General features: G+C 34.5%; 1 non-coding gene across 1 annotated transcript; it reads left to right on the top strand.

Moving 5' to 3' along the window:
- Nucleotides 1-1,463: 1,463 nt before the first annotated feature.
- On the top strand, nt 1,464-1,570 carry LOC131178962 (small nucleolar RNA R71). Its single transcript, XR_009147969.1, has one exon. It is a non-coding gene; the product is annotated as a small nucleolar RNA R71 (small nucleolar RNA).
- Nucleotides 1,571-21,431: the final 19,861 nt, after the last annotated feature.

Here is a 21,431-nt window from a genome sequence, read left to right as displayed (position 1 = left end):
CATCCACATCAATTTTTGTCTTGGTAATTTTTAGGAAAGGTCTTCCAAACAAAATCAAAGCGGAGTTTGGTGTGGGAGCACTATCCTCCATATCCAAAATGTAGAAATCTGCAGGAAAAATCAACTCTCCAACCTACACCAAAACATCATCAACTACTCCCAATGGGTAAGCATTAGAACGGTCAACTAACTGAATAATGACACTGATTTCTTTCAATGGACCCAAATTTAAAGTTTGAAAAACTAAATATGGCATAACATTAATAGATGTTCCTAAATCTGCCATTGCACATTTAAATCTAGAATCACCTATTTTGCAGGGAGTATAAAACGAACCTGGTTCCTTACACTCAGAGGGTAATTTTTGCTGAATTAATGCTGACACATTTTTCTCAACACTGATCTTCCCATTATTCCTCAACTTGCACTTTGTAGTGCATAATTCCTTAAGAAATTTAGCGTACTTGGGAACTTGTTTGATCGCATCAAGTAAAGATATATTAACCTCTACCTTTCTGAAAGTCTCTAAAATCTCTTTCTCTTGTTCTTCTCTCTTAGTCTTGGCCAACCTGCTAGGGAATGGAGGAAGAACAGGATTATTAGCCTTATTCAGTTCAAGTTCAATATTTACCTCAACTTCAGGAACTTCAGACTCTTTTGCTTCTCGCTTCTTCTTTTTCATTAACTCATGTGAAGTCTGATTATCAACTTCTTTCCCACTCCGTAACACTATAACACTTGCATTTTCTCTGGGATTCATAACTGTTTGTGATAGAAGCTTTCCAGAACCTTGAGCTTCAAGCTTACTCAAAGATGAAGCTAACTAACCAATCTGCTTCTCTATGTTCTGAATGCTATTTCTGGTCTCCTGTTGAAACTGTTGTGTATTGGTAGCCAAAGCCTTAACAATTTCATCGAGTGACATACCTTGATTTGAGGGAGGAGGAGGTGGTTGATTCACTTGTGGTCTCTGCTGCTGATATCAGTTTTGTATTGATTGATTCCCATAACTCAAATTGGGATGATCACACCATCCCAAATTATAAGAATTAGAAAAGGGGTCATACCTGCATTGTGGTTGTCCAAAATTTCCTACTGCATTAGCTTGTTGCAGTGATTCATCCTCTTGTAATGTAGGACACATGTCAGTAGTATGACCCGAACCCAAATAAATTCCACATACTTTAACTATTTGCATGTTCCCTATAGCCAATTGCCTCACCCAAGAAGTTAAATCAGAAATCTGTTTCTCAAGGTTAGATATACTTTCCTTATTAACCTTCTTAGGTGTGTGATCCAGTCTCATTCCAAACTGCTGAGAGTTTGCTACCATGTTAGCAATCAGCCTCCTTACATCTTCTGGTGTCTTGTCAACCAAAGCTCCTCCATTAGCAGCATCTATCATATTGCGGTCCATTGGTAAAAGTCCCCCATAGAAATACTAAATCAAAAGCTGCTCACTTATTTGATGATGGGGACAACTTGCACACAGCTTCTTAAATCGCTCCTAATACTTATACAAACTCTCTCCATTGTACTGCCGAATGCCATAAATTTCTTTTTTTATGGTAGCAGCACGGAAAGCAGGAAAATACTTCTCCAAAAACATCCGTTTCATCTCATTCCATGAGTTGACTGATCAAGAAGGAAGGTAATACAACCAATCCTTAGCTGTGCCTTCTAGTGAAAAAGGGAAAGTTTGAAGCTTAATCTGCTTCTCTGAAACTTCTTGAGGTTTCATGCTAGAATACACAATATGAAATTCCTTTAAATGCTTATGTGGATCCTCACCTGAAAGACCATGAACCTTAGGCAACAAATGGATTAGTCCAGACTTTAACTCAAAAGCAACATCTAAAGTAGGGAATTGAATACACAAAGGCTGTTGGTTTAGATCAGGGGTAGCCAACTCTTTCAAAGTCCTAGTAGCTATGGTTTTGTTTTCGGAATCTGAACTCAAACCTCATTCCCTTAGAGAATGGACTACTTCAGATGTACTTGGAGCTTGAATCAGATTAGCCTGCTTAGCTTGCTTAGCTAATTTTCTTAACTGTTTAACTATTTTCTCTACTTCTGGATCAAAGAGCAACTCACTAGATCGAGAAGTTCTTATCATAAACAAAAAGAATCAAACTAAAAGATAAAAAAAATTACCTCAAAACTCTAGAAAACGGTGGAATTTGGCCTTAAGAGGGTGGGGCCAATGAATTTTAAATTCATTGGTTTTTTTTAGAACGTCGTTTCCTTCAAAACAAGTATAGAATGCCCTCCTAATTCAATGAAAATTCTGCCAAAGAATAGCAACACCGTAATTTCCGTCGCAAACCTGAAAATAGCAACACTTCACAAACAGAGATAATAATAGAATATCCTAACACTAAAAACACAAAATCCAATAAACTTTCAGTCCCCAGCAATGGCGCTAAAATTTTAATGGTTATCGATTCCACAAAAAATTAACTGAAATTACCAATAATGAAATGCTCTTTTGTTTTCTGAATGCAATAAGCGGTAATCCAGTTTGAACCCTAGAGATTGAGTTACTAAATTTCGTGCACGTGTGTAACAGGAAAAGGGGGTTGTAACACTAAATCAAAAGAAATCAAGTTCAGAAATTAAAGAACTAAATTTAAGTATAAAACTCTCAATTTAAACAAACTTCAGTCCAAGGCAATTCGCATTCCAATGCATAACTCTATCGTAGACAAAAGAAATATAATTATCTCTTATTAAATACTTAACATAGATTTACCAAACAGTGAGGTAAAACCTCTAACTTCCCTATACTCGTCAATTCAAGCCCAGCACTCTTGTTGACTCTAATTATTAACTAAATTGGTATTAAGCAATCCTCATCAATTTAATAACTGCTTTAAGAACAAGAAGTAGTTAAGCTTAAACAACAATTTATAAAGCATAAATCATTTGATTCATCATATTGTTTCTTTAAGTTATTATCGAAAACTTAGATCATAATTAATAATACCTAATGGCTACTAACATTCAATCTTACACAACAATTACAGGTTATGAAGATGAACTAACAATTAATTGCATCAAATAATTAACTAATACGCCTTTTTAGTAAATCATTCAATAGATTAAAAACAATAAAATTGAGAAACAATAGATATCCAAAAAGGCATAATTTAAATTAAGAACGTGGTCTCATAAATCATGCATAAGAACTAGAATCCCTTGAACTGAATTTAGAAACTTAGCCACTCATGTTCATAGCTTATAGAAAAATAAAGTAAAATAATGAAGAAATCTAAAACTGTGAACGTGAATGAAGAATGAAGGTGTGTCCCCTGCTGCTTCCAAAGATGATGTTTATACTCAAAAACATAATCCAAAGATAAGAACTGAACTTTGAAAATTTTAAAAAATAAAAAAGACATATTCTCTATTATGCTTTACAACTAATTTTCAGCCACTTTCCCTCCGATTCTATCTTTGACCTCTTCAGGATAGTTGTAGCCCTACTTCTCAGCTTTCCAACGAATCCTCATTTGCCCAAATCGGAGGTCTACAGCCCAAATTATGGGCTAAAAACCAAAACTGGTTCTGACAGATGATCCAGCCTAAGAAATTTGACTTCACTGCCATTTTTAACTACTAAAACGACGTAATCTTATCTTCAGCCCTTCACAGAAATTGTAGAGGTGGTTCTTAAGGTTCAATTGGGCCTAGGTTTGCTTCATTTGGACATCTGGAGCTCCAGATATAAAACAAATACCAAAATTGGTCGTGATAAGTCAGGTCTGGGCTTTTGTATTAGATTCATAGCTATTTTTGACAACCTTGGAGACTGATATGAGCTTTGGTCCCTCTTTATCATTTGTATTGCTTTTGATTAGCTTTTCAATGAATTAAACAGCATTGGATTTAGAGACTGATCTAGGCTTCAGAGACACCTGAAAAATACAGCAAAAGTCAAATTAATGAAATATGCCTAATTGATAATTATACTTTAATCAACTGAATTAGGCATAAAAATATACTAAAAACACTAAATGTGATGGGAGTAAAAATATTAATTATGCACTTATTAAGAGGTGTGTTGAATTCTGTGAGTTTTGTTTGAGTGATTTTGAGGGTGAAAAAAATAATTAGTGATTATAATTATTTTTACTTGATAGTGGATTTGTTTGGTAGAGTAGACTTATGCCGAATCACATTAAATTTTGTGTTCTTTATTTTGTATGGGTGTGATTTTTTCACAACAAGTGGTATCAGAGCTATGATTTGAGATGTCAAAGATGGCGAGTATAAAATTTGAGGTGGAGACATTCAATGGGAAAAATAATTTTAGTTTATGGCAAAGCACCGTGAAGGATGTCCTTGTGCAACAAGGATTAATCAAAGCATTGAACAAGAAGCAACTGACGACTATGAAAGATGATGATTGATAAGAGCTTCAACAAAGGGCTGTGAGTACGATTAGATTGACATTAGCCCCAGATGTGAAGTGCAATGTCTTGGAGAAGACTTCACTAGTTATTTTATGGAAGAAATTGAAAAGACTGTACATGTCAAAGTCACTCACAAATTAATTGTACTTGAAGAAGAAGTTATACCAACTCAGAATGGATGAAGGTACTGATATGAGAGATCACCTTAATATTTTTAATAAATTAATTACTCAATTGGCTAGTGTTGGTGTGAAGGTTGATGAAGAAGATAAAGCTCTCTTGCTTTTAACCTCTCTCCCACACTCTTATAAAAGCTTGGTGACAGCCCTAACAGATGGAAAGGAGACTTTAAAGGTGAAAAAGGTTATTACAGTTATCTTGGATGATGAGAAGTTTAAGAAGATAGACAGTAGCAATGAAGGTAGAGCTTTTGTTGCTAGTTCTAGTCATGGTACAAGCAATCCACATGGAAACAATTGGAGAAGGAATAGTAGATCGAGCTCGAGACCACGAGTAAACTATAAAAATAGAGAATACTACTACTGTCATGAGAATGGTCACATTCAATACCATTGTCTGAAGATGAAGGAAGATCTTACAGAGTTTAAATAATTCAAAAAGAGTCGTGGAAAAGAAAAAAAAAAAAAAAAGGAACTACTGCAATTGCAATAGATGATGGTGTTGATGGTGAATGTTTGAGTGTGGATGATGATGAGGAAAAGGTAAAAGATCCATTACAAGATGAGTGATTAATATATTCTGCTTGTCCATTTCATATTTGCTCAAAGAATGAGTGGTTTGATGTGACTGAAGAGAAGGAAGGAGAAAAAGTGAAGCTAGCCAATGGGAACAAGATGGAAGTTGAAGGTGTTGGAAGAGTGAAGATCAAGCTACATGGTGATCAAGTAAAATTGTTCGATGAAGTGAGATATGTTCTTAAATTTGAAAGGAACTTAATTTCCTTGGGTAAGTTAAATTCTTTGGGTTATGGGTGTTAGTGCAGTCATAAAAGTTAGCCAAGGTACTCTTGTTATTATGAAGGGTAAGAAGATTGGAATAAAGGATCTCTACAAATTGGAAGGAAGCACACTAATTGGAAGAATACAAATGGAAGTAAGAGGCAATATCAACAATTAAGAGTGCAAGGAAGTACCCAAGAGAAAATTGACTTTTACAAAAATTGTGAAGATTAATTTCATTTGACTTGGAGGTGGAGATTGTTAGAGTCCAAGTCTAATTGGAATTATAAAGTATAATTAGTTTAGGAAGTTTAGTAGAATTTAAATTATGAAGTTTAATAATTAGTGTCACACCTTACCCCTCTGTAAGGCATAACATGATCCCGTAGAATACTTAATGAACTATTGAACTTCACCTACCGATAACTCATTAAGCACCCTACAAGGAATTTTAAAACAAATTTCTTACTTTTGGTAAGTGGTGAGCATTTCTAATAAATATTTAAAACATGTAATTAAGTGGAAAGCTAGTTGGAAATTTTGGCCCATTTTATTTTTCCACAAATTTTATAAAAATTTTGACAGAGTTCCCTCTGTATTTTGAGAAACCAGTTCTTCAAATACCTGTAAAAAGCACTTCTAAAAATTTTTCTCAACCACTACAATTTCATACTCAATCCCAATCAATTTCTCAACACATTTATCAACTTTCAAATTTCAAATCTTCTATCCAATGATCATCAAAATATTAGCAATCCATTTCATTCAAATTAAATAAAATAGTTGTACTCATATTTCATTAGAGACAAAATAATTTATATACATTCTTACAAACTTTACATCAAAAGAAATACAACTAAACTTTATTACAAATTTCATATACATTTTTGTTCAAGCTGCTCAAAACCAATTTACATGTCCATACATTTATGTGCAATATATACATCAAAAGAAATATTTACAGTTAGGGTATAAATTATATCCGAAGACTTCAAGCTGATAACTCCTCACACCTCAAAGCCTCACCTGCTTCTCTAGTCTCTCAGATTCGTGATGAATAAGCTTATCACGAGTACTAGGACTCAGTGGTGCACAACATACTAAAATAATCTTTATGCAAAACTTAAATCACATTTATTCAAAATTTTGGCTAAACTTGCGCATTAAACACAAAACATAAATCATGAGATTTTAATACGAACCAAGTTCATTTCAAAGTATCAAAACACATTTCATAAAACCCACAGTTAGATCATGCCATTCGAAACAAATAGAATCTCAATAGCCAGAGGCTAAAGAGAAATCACATCCCAAGGCTAGCTAGCTCAAATATATGGATATCCATTCACATCCTCTTCTATTGGCACACCTCAACACTTCTCCAGAGAAGGAATCAAAATTCGAAACTAATTACCCCCACTAGCCGTGCTAGTGAGGTGTTCAAATATATGGTCATGACACTGTGGTTTCAAAACTTATCTTAACAATTTGCTAAACATTGTCATTTCAAATATACACAATAACTTTCAATAATTTAAGTCAAAAACATCATAACTAATGTCACAAATAAATTCTCAATAATTCAAAGTAAATGTAAAATACATATTTCATTCACTTTATCAATACATTTTAAAGGATAATGATGTTGTGCACAAACCTCAAGCGAGTCGTCCCTTAGCCTCGACTATGTTCCTCGGGTTCCTTCCCGATATTCTTTTCAACTGAAACACACAATTTTACAATGTTTCAGTACTAGAAATTAACATAAATTCAAAATAAATTTAGCTTCACATTTACCTAGTTCTAACGTGTTAAATTTGACGTTCTCAAAGTTTTTGTGTTTCAGGTTACTATTCACTACACTATTCAAGTCAAATTGTTGACTTTTTAAGGCTTAATAGGTATGGGAACTCCAATTTCACCCACATACCACATTTTGGTCATTAAACTTGTTGGTTTTGGTCATTTTCTCAAAGCTTAAGTCATTTTGGCAAAATTGCTAATTTTCGGTTTTGGTGCTCTGAAGTTGCACTGTTAAATTGGTCAATCTACTGTTGGAATTTGGTAAAACTTCCTTCATAGAAAATGTTCCTTATTGTCTTAAGTGTATTCTCATTTTTGGATCACCCCAATCAGAGTTTTATAACTCAAGTTATAGCCAAAATACAATTACTGTGCACGTGCACTGTTCATACTGCAACTATGGTTCTGGTAGATTTTTGATCCAATTTCATTCAGTAATTTGATCAAGTTAAGTTCATAATTTGGTCTAACTTTCTTCATATGAAATGTTCTACTATGTCTTAGGTTTCCATCGGTTCAAGAATCACCTAAATCAGAGTTTTCTAGAGAGTGTTATAGCCATTCAAACATTACTGCTCAATGGCAATTCTGCAGAATCACAGGTACAGTAATTCAACTTTGCTCAATAATTTGAATGGGTTAATGGCATAATTTGGGTTGGTATTCTTCATGAAAGTTTTAGATCTATATCTTATATAATTGCTGGTAAAATTTCAGGTCAATTTGACCTGTCTAGCTCGAATTATGACCACTGTTCATTTGGTCAGTTTTGGTGCAGTGGCAGCCTGCTCTCATTTCACTTTGGTCAATTGGTTCACCAAGTTTTAGTCAGTTTTTGGCCATAGTTCCTTAATGAAAATTGTGCTATTTTATGTCTATTTTCATATCCAATTGGTGGCATATCAATTAGGCTTATAAAATTCCCATTTTGGTCCTTTAAAGTAGGTTTGGTCATGCTGCCAGCAGCATGACCATTTGACCTACGAATTTGGTTTTCATTCCAACAATTCCCACACATCTCTTTTGGTCATTATTGACCATTTTTATCTCACAATAGACCAAAGTCATCATTTAAGCATTTCTCCAAAATTTGGTTCACAAACCCTAGCATTCAAACCCTAACTCATACATTTCATGCAATTAACTACATCTAATGGTTTTAATGCTAATCAATCAACTAAGTAAGGTTCCTAAACTCATTCAAAACCCTCAAGCCATACAAAATCATACTCCCTCTAAGCTGGACGAAATTTCAGCAATGGTCCTTCCCCATATTTGTTTCATTTAATCAAGTTCTAAGCTCACTTAAATACCTAAACATGCATTTGAAGTAGAAAATTGAAAGTTAGCACACTAACCTTTCTTAAATCCTCCAAACCCTATCTTTAACTCCTCTTTCTTCTTGTAATCCTTGTGCTTAAGTTGAGATTGCAAGTTCTAACAAGGTTTTTAGAGGATTTATGAAGATTAAGTGGAGCAAATTAAGCTTAAGTGTAAGCTTAATGGAAGAAACTTTCATCGAGAACAGAGGGAGAAGGTCGGGCCCCACAACAAGCAAGAAGGAAGCTAAAATAATTTTTGTTTTTCTTTTATTTTCTTTAATCTTATCCCTTTTGAAGACCAAAAATCCCAAATTAATAAAATAAGTTAATTAATCTTTTATGACATCATTCATGATGTCATCACCTTTGACTTTTCTAACTTCTTTCTCTTTTTTTTTATTTATTTATTTTTTTCTATTAGTTCTTTAATTTAATTCTCTATTCCGAAATTTTCTTTTCTCCATTTTTATTTGACAGTTAGGTCAGGAGTCAGCTCTTGGGGTCAATTGACCAAATTGCCCCTCGCCGGTTCATCCCGGTTTGTAAATAATCCAATATTTCTTCCGCTCCGACCTAATTATTTGGTGGCTTATGCTTCTTTTTCGTGATTTTCTCTTTTCCACTTTGTGTTCATAAGGGTCCTAAGGACCGCAACGTCACTTTTACGGTTCAAATTTAAGTTTAAAATGACTTCGATGCGTTCAGGAGGTCACTCATCGCTGTGACTCTCGGCTCGTTTAACCTCTTATGTTCTGTTTTTCTTATTTATAGTTAACTAATTAAACATTACTAATTATTTGTGTTTATGGCTTCTCAAGTTGTCTTAAGTGTGGCTCTAATCTCCTTAATCGTCCGGACCGACACCGGTCACCAGAACAGTGAAATCTACCGGGCTATGCAAACGGGGGTGTTACAATTCTCCTCCCCTTAAAATAAATTTCATCTCGAAATTTTACCTGGTATCAATCTACGAGCAATTTGTGGGTGTCTCCTCATGTCCTCTTCTCGTTCCCAAGTAGCCTCTGGCCCGAATGATGGTTCCACAAAGACTTTTACCAACGGTATGTGCTTGTTCCGTTGATGCTTCACCTCATAAGCCAGAATCTCTATGGGTTCTTCTTCATATGTGAGGTCTGGATTTACTTCAATTTCCTCTACTGGTAGTACATGAGATGGGTCTGATCGATACCTCCTCAACATCGATACATGAAAAACATTATGTATCTTTTCCAACTCTGGAGGTAATGCCAACCGATATGCCAAAGGACCCACTCTTTCCAGAACCTCATATGGCCCAATAAAACGAGGACTCAGTTCCCCTTCTGCGAATCTCATAATTCTCTTCCAAGGAGAAACTTTGAGGAATACTTTCTCACCCATCGCATACTCAATATCCCTTCTCTTGAGATCAATGTAGGACTTACGCCGGTCGATGCGATCTTAAGTCGATCTCGGATCACCCCGATTTTCTCCTCGCTTTGAACAAGTTCAGTCCAATCATCTTTCTTTCACCCACGTCATCCCAACACAATAGGGTTCTACATTTTACGCCATACAAAGCTTCATATGGAGGCATCCCAATGCTTGATTGGTAGCGTTGTTGTAAGCAAACTCAATCAAAGGCAAGTGTGTATCCCAACCGCTCAAACTCAATCACACAAGCCCGTAGCATATCCTCCAAGATCTCGAATTACCCTCTCGCATCGCCATCCGTCTGTGGGTGGAATGCGATCTGAAGTTCAATCTAGTTCCTAGGGCTCTCAAGACTACCCTAATCTAGAAGTGAACTTAGGATTTCGTCGACACGATATATCGGCACTCCATGTAGTCTCACAATCTCATCGATGTATAACTTGGCCAATCTTTCTAAATCGTAGTCCATCCGAATCGCGTAAAATAAGCGATTTAGTCATCACAACAATGACCCAAATCGCATCATGACTCTTACGTGTCCTCAAGTCCCATCACAAAATCCATCGTTATTCTCTCCCATTTCCATTCGGTAGTGGATGTAACAACCCAGCGGGTACTTGATGCTCTGCCTTCACTTGCTGACAAGTTAGGCATTTGGATACAAATTCTGCCACATTCCTTTTCATACCCATCCACCAGTAATGCTCCTTTAGCCCTCTATACATTTTTGTGCCACCAGGGTGCATGGCAAAAGGAGACTCATGTGCTTCCTTCAAAATGATCTGCCTCAAATCAACATCATTAGGAACACATATTCGCCTGTGTAGCAAAGAAACCATCATCTCTGATTGAGAATTCTGGTTTCTTGCCCTGTCGGACTTCTTCCATCAGCTTCTGATATTTCTGATCATTCTGAGCGGCCCTTCTGATCTGATCAATCAACACTGGCTGTACATGCCATACAACTGCTGTCTGCCCATCATCATTAATCTCTAAGCTGGCATGCAATGATCTCAACTCGTGTACCAAGGACAAAGGAGTAACTCGTAGACTTGCCATAGTCTTGCGACTTAAGGCGTCAGCCACAACATTAGCCTTCCCTGGCTGATAGTCTATCAGACAATCGTAGCCTTATATCAACTCTAACTATCTCCTCTATCTCAAATTCAACTCCTTCTGAGTGCCCAAATACTTCAAACTCTTATGATCTGTATAGATGTAACACTTTTCCCCATATAAATAGTGCCTCCAGATCTTATGAGCAAACACAATAGCTGCAAGCTCCAAATCATGTGTTGGATAATTCCTCTCATGCGGTTTTAGCTGGCATGATGCATAAGCAATGACATTTCGATCTTGCATCAACACACAACCTAACCCATTATGAGAAGCATCGCTGTAAACTGTATATTCTTTACCCGGTGTAGGTAAAGTCAGGACTGGAGCCTCTGTCAAACATCTTTTCAATTCATCAAAACTTTGCTGGCATTTGTCCGTCCACTGAAATTTCACATCCTTTCTAAGTAACTTGGTCAATGGAGATGCCAACATAGAGAATCCCTTCACAAATCGACGGTAGTATCCAGCTAACCCCAGAAAACTACGAATCTCTGTGACATTTCTGGGTGGCTTCCAATTAAGGACACCTTCAATCTTATTTGGATCTACCTTGATGCCCTCTTCTGATACTATATGCCCCAAGAAGGATATTTCTTTCAGCCAAAATTCATACTTCGACAATTTGGCATATAGTTGTTTCTCTCTCAAAGTCTGCAGTACAATCCGCAGATGTCTATCATGCTCTTCTGCATTCCTCGAATAGACCAATATATCATCTATAAATACCACAACAAACTGGTCGAGGTATGGTCTGAAGATAGTGTTCATCAGATCCATAAAAGCAGTCGGAGCATTATTTTAACCCGAATGGCATAACCAAAAACTCATAATGGCCATAGCGGGTTCTGAAGGCAGTTTTAGCAATACTCTGCTCTTGTACTTTCAGCTGATAATAACCTGATCTCAGGTCAATTTTGGAGAACACAGCTGCACCCCTCAACTGATCAAACAAATCATCAATACGGGACAATGGATATCTATTCTTTATTGTCACCTTATTCAACTGCCGATAATCAATGCATAACCGGAGAGTGTCATCCTTCTTCTTTACAAACAATACTGGCGCTCCCTAAGGTGACACATTAGGGCGGATAAAGCCCTTGTCAAGCAATTCTTGCAATCAGATTTCAACTCTTTTAATTTCGCAGTGCCATTCTATATGGCGTTATGGAAATTGGGTCCACACTGTGCATAACATCAACTTCAAATCGCACTTCTCTTCTCGGAGGTAATCCGGCAATTCATCAGAAATACATCCGAAAGTCACATACGAGGGAATGTCCTCGGTCGGACTCCCACTTGGGTGTCTATCACATGTGCCAAGTATGCTTCACACCCCTTTCTCGATCATTCTTCCGCTAGTGCAAAATGATGTTTGATGGCGAAATGCCTCTCCCATGTATTACCACATCACCGCATGCAGGGAGACCAAAAGTGACTGCCTTCGCCTACAAATCAATCATGGCGTGATGCCTGGCTAACCAATCCATGCCCAAGATGATATCATACTCTCTGAAGGGCATTTCAATCAAGTCTAACAGGAAAACATGTCCTTAGATTACCAAAGGACAGTCTCTATAAATTCTATTGACCCGAACCTCTTGTCCTAATGGACTAGTTACTAGCACTTCAAAACCCATTTGCACACATGGAACAAAGAAGTGAACCGACTATGCTAGCACTAACATATGAATGGGTTGAACCCGGATCAAACAACACAAATACATCTTGATCAGAGATAGAGAATGTACCAGCTACCACATCGGAAGTCTCAGCCTCTTCTCGCTGTCTCATTGTATAGACTCGTCAAGCACTCCTCAGCCGATTGACCAATCGTGCCCTCGATCGCTCAAGCAAAGGCTCTACCTCTGCCTCTTCCTCTACCAACAGACTGTGAACCTCTGGGAGCAGGACTCTGAATAGATCCCTCGGCAGTAGTAGGAGCTGGACCATATCTCGGAGCACTAGTACAGTCTCTTGCTAAATGACCCTTGCCTCCGCAGTTAAAGCAGGCTCCAGTGACCCAATAACACTCCCCCCCTTGAATCTTGCCACAAGTCTAACAGGGGCGGGCAGAATGTGAACCCCTGCTCGACTACTGACAAGACCTAGGGGGTCTCTGTCCGAAAAATCTGCCTCTACTAAATCTTCCACCTCGACCCCTGCTGGATCCACTAAACTTCTTTCTCTTTCTAGAGGTAGCACCAGAACTCTGTTCAACTGATTTTTCCCCCTTGTCTTTTTCTGATTTCTCAGCTTTTTCTGATTTTTCTTTCCTTGGGGTTGCTTCTCATTCAATTCTCTCTAGTTTAAGTGCTTGAGACATAAGCTCTGAGAAGTTGCTGTGTCGAAATCCTACAACTTGCATCCGTATGCTGGGCTTCAAACCCGTTTCAAATCTCTTGCACCTTACTTTGCTGGTAGTAAGGAGACTCCCCGCATAGTGACTCAAAGTGAGAACTCCTCTCATACTCGCCACCGATCGATTTCCTTGTTTTAAGCTCAAAATTCTTGCGCTTCGATCAACATATGCATCCGGGATGTATTGCCTAAACTCTCTCGATGAAGTCATCCTGTGTCAAGATCGTGGTTCACCAAGTCAGGGGATGGTCTTCCACCAATCATACGCATCCTTTGCAGAGCGATACGCAGTATTCAAACTTCACTCATCTTGGCAAAGCAACTTCTTAAATACTGGCCCATTCTTTCAAGCCATTGCTTCGCTCTAAAGGGTCCATCTGCACTTTGAATTTCGCAGCCCCATACTTCAATAATTTGTCATACTGTCTGGCTGGAGGCAATGGTTGTGCCACAGGTGGTTGGGGTGGAGCTTGAGCAGGCATACCCCCAGCCATTTGTTGAAACATCGTAGCCATCCATTGCAAGGTAAGGCAGGAATCGCGGCATTTGTGGGGTGTCACTCCACCGACATTCTCGCAAAGTCGGGCTTCCCTTATGCCTCAGCTTCAACAAATTGCTCAACTGAGCGATCCCCTTCTTCCATAACAGCCTAGAGTAGGGTATCTCCTGAACAAGTAACACAAGGAGATTTCCCTCCGTTAGTTCATATTCATGATGTAATGCACTGTATGTAACAATTATGGACATTGAGCAGTTGTACTTAACAAGAAAGACACAAATTTATATGTTAAAACATACTTCAAAAATTTGCTCTGATACCACTAAAACATGTCACACCTTACCCCTCTGTAAGGCATAACATGATCCCGTAGAATACTTAATGAACTATCGAACTTCACCTACCGATAACTCATTAAGCACCCTACAAGGGATTTTAAAACAAATTTCTTACTTTTGGTAAGTGGTGAGCATTTCTAATAAGTATTTAAAACATGTAATTAAGTGGAAAGCTAGTTGGAAATTTTGGCCCATTTTATTTTTCCGCAAATTTTATAAAAATTTTGACAGAGTTCCCTCTGTATTTTGAGAAACCAGTTCTTCAAATACCTGTAAAAAGCACTTCTAAAAATTTTTCTCAACCACTACTTCAATTTCATACTCAATCCCAATCAATTTCTCAACACATTTATCAACTTTCAAATTTCAAATCTACTATTCAATGATCATCAAAATATTAGCAATCCATTTCATTCAAATTAAATAAAATAGTTGTACTCATATTTTATTAGAGACAAAATAATTTATATACATTCTTACAAACTTTACATCAAAAGAAATACAACTAAACTTTATTACAAATTTCATATACATTTTTGTTCAAGCTGCTCAAAACCCATTTACATGTCTATACATTTATGTGCAATATATACATCAAAAGAAATATTTACAGTTAGGGTATAAATTATACCCGAAGACTTCAAGCTGATAACTCCTCACACCTCAAAGAAATTTCACCTGTTCTCTAGTCTCTCAGATTCGTGGATGAATAGAAGCTATCGCTGAGTACTAGGACTCAGTGGTACACAACATACTAAAATAATCTTTATGCAAAACTTAAATCACATTTATTCAAAATTTTGGCTAAACTTGCGCATTAAACACAAAACATAAATCATGAGATTTTAATACGAACCAAGTTCATTTCAAAGTATCAAAACACATTTCATAAAACCCACAGTTAGATCATGCCATTCGAAACAAATAGAATCTCAATAGCCAGAGGCTAAAGAGAAATCACATCCCAAGGCTAGCTAGCTCAAATATATGGATATCCATTCACATCCTCTTCTACTGGCACACCTCAACACTTCTCCAGAGAAGGAATCAAAATTCGAAACTAATTACCCCCACTAGCCGTGCTAGTGAGGTGTTCAAATATATGGTCATGACACTGTGGTTTCAAAACTTATCTTAACAATTTGCTAAACATTGTCATTTCAAATATACACAATAACTTTCAATAATTTAAGTCAAAAACATCATAACTAATGTCACAAATAAATTCTCAATAATTCAAAGCAAATGTAAAATACATATTTCATTCACTTTATCAATACATTTTAAAGCATAATGATGTTGTGCACAAACCTCAAGCGAGTCGTCCCTTAGCCTCGACTCTGTTCCTCGGGTTCCTTCCCGATATTCTTTTCAACTGAAACACACAATTTTACAATGTTTCAGTACTAGAACTTAACACAAATCCAAAATAAATTTAGCTTCACATTTACCTAGTTCTAACGTGTTAAATTCGATGTTCTCAAAGTTTTTGTGTTTCGGGTTACTATTCACTATACTATTCAAGTCAAATTGTTGACTTTTTAAGGCTTAATAGGTATGGGAACTCCAACTTCACCCACATACCACATTTTGGTCATTAAACTTGTTGGTTTTGGTCATTTTCTCAAAGCTTAAGTCATTTTGGCAAAATTGCCAATTTTCGGTTTTGGTGCTCCGAAGTTGCACTGTTAAATTGGTCAATCTACTGTTGGAATTTGGCAAAACTTCCTTCATAGAAAATGTTCCTTATTGTCTTAAGTGTATTCTCATTTTTGGATCACCCCAATCGGAGTTTTGTAACTCAAGTTATAGCCAAAATACACCATCGTGCACGCAATCGCTCATACTGCAACTATGGTTCTGGCAGATTTTTGATCCAACTTCATTCAGTAATTTGATCAAGTTAAGTTCATAATTTGGTCTAACTTTCTTCATATGAAATGTTCTACTATGTCTTAGGTTTCCATCGGTTCAAGAATCACCTAAATCAGAGTTTTCTAGAGAGAGTTATAGCCCTTCAAACATTACTGCTCAATGGCAATTCTGCAGAATCGCAGGTACAGTAATTCAACTTTGCTCAATAATTTGAATGGGTTAATGGCATAATTTGGGTTGGTGTTCTTCATGAAAGTTTTAGATCTATATCTTATCTAATTTCTGGTAAAATTTCAGGTCAATTTGACCTGTCTACCTCGAATTATGACTAAATGAATAGTTACTGTTCATTTGATCACTTTTGGTGCAGTGGCAGCCTGCTCTCATTTCACTTTGGTCAATTGGTTCACCAAGTTTTAGTCAGTTTTTTGCCATAGTTCCTTAATGAAAATTGTGCTATTTTATGTCTATTTTCATCTCCAATTGGTGGCATATCAATTAGGCTTATAAAATTCCCATTTTGGTCCTTCAAAGTAGGTTTGGTCATGCTACCAGCAGCATGACCATTTGACTTACGAATTTGGTTTTCATTCCAACAATTCCCACACATCTCTTTTGGTCATTATTGACCATTTTTATCTCACAATAGACCAAAGTCATCATTTAAGCATTTCTCCAAATTTTGGTTCACAAACCCTAGCATTCAAACCCTAACTCATACATTTCATGCAATTAACTACATCTAATGGTTTTAATGCTAATCAATCAACTAAGTAAGGTTCCTAAACTCATTCAAACCCTCAAGCCATACAAAATCATACTCCCTCTAAGCTGGACAAAATTTCAGCAATGGTCCTTCCCCATATTTGTTTCATTTAATCAAGTTCTAAGCTCACTTAAATACCTAAACATGCATTTGAAGTAGAAAATTGAAAGTTAGCACACTAACCTTTCTTAAATCCTCCAAACCCTATCTTTAACTCCTCTTTCTTCTTGTAATCCTTGTGCTTAAGTTGAGATTGCAAGTTCTAACAAGGTTTTAGGGGATTTATGAAGATTAAGTGGAGCAAATTAAGCTTAAGTGTAAGCTTAATGGAAGAAACTTTCATGGAGAAGAGAGGGAGAAGGTGGGGCGGCACAACAAGGAAGAAGGAAGCTAAAATAATTTTTGTTTTTCTTTTATTTTCTTTAATCTTATCCCTTTTGAAGACCAAAAATCCCAAATTAATAAAATAATTTAATTAATCTTTTATGACATCATTCATGATGTCATCACCTTTGACTTTTCTAACTTCTTTCTCTTTTTTTTTTATTTATTTTTTTCTATTAGTTCTTTAATTTAATTCTCTATTCCGAAATTTTCTTTTCTCCGTTTTTATTTGACAGTTAGGTCAGGAGTCAACTCTCGGGGTCAATTAACCAAATTGCCCCTCGCCAGTTCATCCCGATTTGTAAATAATCCAATATTTCTTCCGGCTCCCTGACCTAATTATTTGACTGGTTTAACAGTTCTTTTTCATGATTTCCTCTTTTCCACTGTGTTCATAAGGGTCCTAAGGACCGCAGCGTCACTTTTTACGGTTCGAAATTTAAGTTTAAAACGACTTCGCAGTCGTTCCCGAGGAGGTCACTCATCGCTGTGACTCTCGGCTCGTTTAACCTCTTATTTTCTGTTTTTCTTATTTATAGTTAACTAATTAAATATTACTAATTATTTGTGTTTATGGCTTCTCAAGTTGTCTTAAGTGTGGCTCTAATCTCCTTAATCGTCCGTACCGACACCGGTCACCGGAACAGTGAAATCTACCAGGCTATGCAAACGGGAGTGTTACAATTAGAGTCCTAAAAGGACTAGATTTTAATGGCCTATATATATGAATAGTTGATTGGTCATTATATGGAATGCATTGCAGAGAGCCCAAAAAGTGGAGAGGTGTGTTGAATTCCGTGAGTTTTATTTGAGTGATTTTGAAGGTGAGAAAAATAATTAGTGATTATAATTATTTTTCCTTGATAGTGAATTTGTTTGGTGGAGTAGGCTTACACCGAACCATGTTAAATTTTGTGTTCTTTATTTTGTGTGGGTGTGATTTTTCACAATAGACTATAGCTAATTTTTTAATATATTGATTAATAAATATTTAAATTTAAAGGTCTGATAAGTGAATATCTCATACTTGATTAGTTTTAACCCAAATAAAACAACGAAGAGGTTAGAATAAGCAATGGTAATTTTCATAGTTGGAGTTATCAACTGATAATTTAACATTTTATTTGTAAAGAGGAGAGAAAATGTATATGCAAATTTAGAAGAGAATAAAGGAGAATAATTAATTTTCTTCTCTTTTTCTCTTATATTCATGCATAGCATGATTAGAATATAATTAGATAACATAATTCTAAAAAATTGAGGTAAACATGTTATTAGTGACCAACCTCAAAATTTTGAATTATCATAATAAATTATAAAGGATAATTTTGGCATAAATTAAAATAAAGATAGACTTTCCTGGAATTATTTAATGATTATTTATCTTGAATGCATTAGGTCAGTATGACAGAGTATTCCCTTAAGATTACTTAAAAAAATGACATAATTTCAATATGTAAAAGTTGGCTCCAAAATACCCTAACAATAAGTATATATATATAACTTTATTGTAATCTGTAAATAGGAATGATAATTATTCTCGAACCCAATTCGACTTGTCCCAGACCCAATCAATTTTTCCTGACCACTTGACTCAATATTGTGCAAGGTAGGGACAAAGAGGTCTTCTCTCCGCACCGAATCCCTATAACACCTACCTCATACAATAATATATTGTTATTTTTACCCAAAAAAAGGTTATTTCTATGTATTAAAATTTATAATTTTAGGAAAAACATATTAGTATATATTATTAAAATTATGTTTGAAACTTATATTTCTAACTTATACTTTATCTTTTTAATAGCCCCAACCCCAAACTTTTGTTGGGTGGAGATGGTTTTAAATCTCTACTCCTGACTTGCCTTCATTTGAGAGGAGCGTAAGGAGTTAAGGTAAGGGTTTTGAAAGTAAAGTAAGGTAAAGTAATGAAAGATAAGGTAAGGTTTTTTTTTCTTTCTAATATTAGGTTATTTGGAATGAATGTAAGGTAAATGATAATTTAGTTGTTTGAATTAAAGGTATGAGAAGGTAATGATTGGTAATAACTAGTATTTAGCGTTCGTTTGTTTTATGAAAAATAACTTATATATAAAAAATATGAAAATATTTTATGTTGTTTGCTTATAATAATAAATTAATGATATGTATTTATTTCTTATATATGTGTGTGTGTGTGTTCATATTTTAATAAGATTATCAAAGTTTATAAAATGGAAAATGATTTCCTCTTTTGAAAAATGAACGTCATTTTTTCTTAAAAATGATTTAATTTTTCTTTTGATTAGAAAAATATTTTCTGTTGACTAATTTTTCTGAGTACTCTAAACACTAAAAAATATGAAAAATATTTTTGAAAAAAATATTTTATATAAAATAAACGGAGTTTTAATTTATAAAAACCTTTCCAACAACTCAATTTAGTGGGTTGAGAAACTAAGAGTTTTGGAGATTTTAAATTTAGTGGGTTGAGAAACTAAGAGTTTTGGAGATTTTAAAAACGTTTAAAAACCCTCAAAAACCTTACTTTTCCCATAAAATCTCCCTCCTAAATAAGTCAATCTATTTTAATTACATTAATACCTTATTTGGATAGGTAAAAAAGAGAGAGGAAGGAAAATAATAAGAAAAAAATAAAGTTGAAAAGATATTTTCCCTTGTTTAGATAGAAGAAGGAAAACAAAGAGGGGGAGGAAATTTTGTTCTATTTTTCTATAGTTATTTTCTCTCTAATTTGTAGAAAAAATAAGAAATCAAATAATCAAAATAGTTTATCTTTTGTCATTTTTTATTTTCCATCCTATATTTTCTACTTATCCAAACACAAAGAGGAAAAATAAGTGATGAAAAATAAGAAAAATTTTCTTTTTTTTTTTTTTTTATTTTCCTTCGTTTTCAACAATTTATCCAAACAAAGTGTAAAAAATCTGACTCTATCACCAAAAATTTACTTCCAAACAAAGATCAATAATCCACAAATAGTAAGTTATTTTTATCTTATTAATAAACCATACAAACCATATAAATAATACTTTATTTCTTTTTTATTCTATCATTACGGTATAAAAAGTTAGATTATACAGCTAATAGTCTCTTTTTTTTTATCATCATAAAAATAGATAATCATAAAATAAGTAAATAGAAAAATCTCAACTTGAATTTTTTTTATTTTTTTTATTTTAAAATTGAAAGAAGACTAATTAAATTATTTCTTATTAGCATAATTATTTTTTTTAATAAAAATTAAAATTTATAAAAATGATTGCAATTATCTTTAAAAAAAATATATGTTGACATTGTGATAGCAAAAGGAGTTTAATTGTTGGACGCAAACATCTTCGACTGGCTGCCGCATAAACTAGCAAACTAATAATATTTGGGCAGGTACGGATTGGTGGAAGCCTCCAGAAAGAACCCAGGCAGTTAACATTCAGACTTTTTATCATAATTGCGCTTTGATTGATCACAGCATTAATTTTATTGAAACTTATCACAAAAGCAATAGACTTGTTCACTTGCCATTTAAGCTATAAGCATCATTTTAATTATTTTTCTTAATAATTGAATAAATTCATTAAATATCAATAGCATAAATAAGAAAATTTTATATTGATCATTAATCAAAGGAAATGTTTATTTTAATAATAATTATTAAAAAGCTGAAGAAAACTATTCATATTTTTAATGAGTCAACTTTGAAATTAAAATTGTATTAATTGAGATATATAAAATATTTAATTTGGCTATTTATTTTTAATTTAATTTTTTTATTTAAAAAATATATATTAATTTATGACTCAAATTAAAAATATGTAATTAATTATTTATTAAAAATGCTTAAAAATAATTTTCAAATAATTTAAGTATTTGACTAAATGATACTTAAAAGTCATTTAATTGGTTAAATTTACTAAAATGATATATAATTAAATATTATAATTATTAAAATAAGGATAATTTGATATTTTTAAAAATTATTAGGGTGAAATAGTATGTTACATGGCTAATAAATAATTTTAAAATAAGTAGATAAGTTATAAATAACATATTTTTATTTATGACTTCTAACTTATTTTAAGTAGATTTTTTAATTTATAAATTAAATTAAATACTAATTTATTTATAATTTTTTACTTATAAGTATGTTTAACCGACTTAAAAGCCAAATCAAACATTC

This window comes from Hevea brasiliensis, chromosome 3, assembly GCF_030052815.1.
Source record: "Hevea brasiliensis isolate MT/VB/25A 57/8 chromosome 3, ASM3005281v1, whole genome shotgun sequence".
Taxonomy (NCBI): Eukaryota; Viridiplantae; Streptophyta; class Magnoliopsida; order Malpighiales; family Euphorbiaceae; genus Hevea; species Hevea brasiliensis.
This window is presented reverse-complemented; position numbering and strand designations above follow the sequence as displayed.